Below are 1,251 nucleotides of genomic sequence, written 5' to 3' on the forward strand. Positions count from 1 at the left end.
CAGCCTGTGGCTTCTTAAAGCTGTTAAACTAAGAAAGGACAAGTCATGCCTTTGGATGTTGCATGCAACCCAGAACACTGCAGGGTTGGGCACTGGTGGAATTCCTTTACCCAGGTCAATCTCAGGCAATGGCTCTTAAGGCACATTCTCTATGCCTAGGTGACAAAAGCTAGAGGTAAGGCCCAGTTTCAATTGTACCCTCAGGTCACATTCCCTCACCTTGGGGTAACTCTACTTGGGGCCACAGATGCTCTTTCTGGCCCTTGGTTTCTCAGTCAAGACGGTCTCATTCCTTTAGAGGTATTTTAATAATTCCGAATCACAGGGAAAGGTTTTGTTTTGTTTGCTGTTGTTGTGTGTTTTTATCTTTTGTTTGTTTGTTTCGGGTATTTGTGCAAATTCACTCATTTTACTACTACCTGCTCTCTCCAGGGTCCGCCTCTGCAAACCAAGGTGTTGATAGAAGTGCCTTTGTAGACTCAACAAAAGATTCTGCTACACCCCTGACACCACTTTCCACAGAGCCCAGGGGGTCTCCTAGACAGACATTTGCATGACTGTGACCACTTAGCCAGTGATTCTAAGGAACAAAAGGAGCTCAGAGAATTCTGCTGTTTTCAAAGCAGCTGCAGTGTTTAAGTATGTTTGGTCTAAAGATCCAGTCTTCCACCCACCTCTTGTGGCTCTTCAAGCACACACCCACACGTGTGGGAGGGGCCCACTCCTTTCACTTCAAGCAAGGTTGGCTTTCCCAGAACTCACAGTCCGAAATAGTGCTACAGTCTACGATTGTACACATCTTAAAGATCTCAGCTAGAGGGCCTGAAAGAAGTCTGAACATGTTAACATATTTTGTGGGTTCTACCATTAAAAGTGTAGGATCAAATTTAATAAATATTTTTGGTTATGGTTGTAATTATTCAGCCACAGATAAGGCTGCACTTCCGGGTTCTAAAGGCAAGCACGTGCGGACAGGCCCTTGGGCACAAAGGACTCCGTGTGACCCACATGCACGCATGCATGGTTACATCCACGTATGACTCAGCTAAACAGTTGCGCGCATGCGCGAGTTGCCTGTCATGTCATCTGCATTATCAGTGTGACATAGTCACGCCAACCCCCTGTGCGCATGTGCTAAGCAGCTTTTAAAAGCTGGACGTGCTCTCTCTCTCTCTGTATCTCTCTCTCTCTCTGTCTCTCTCTCTCTCTGTCTCTCTCTCTCTCTGTATCTCTCTCTCTCTCTCTCTCTCT

Source organism: Microtus ochrogaster, chromosome 1 (genome assembly GCF_000317375.1).
Source record: "Microtus ochrogaster isolate Prairie Vole_2 chromosome 1, MicOch1.0, whole genome shotgun sequence".
In the NCBI taxonomy this organism is placed as follows: Eukaryota; Metazoa; Chordata; class Mammalia; order Rodentia; family Cricetidae; genus Microtus; species Microtus ochrogaster.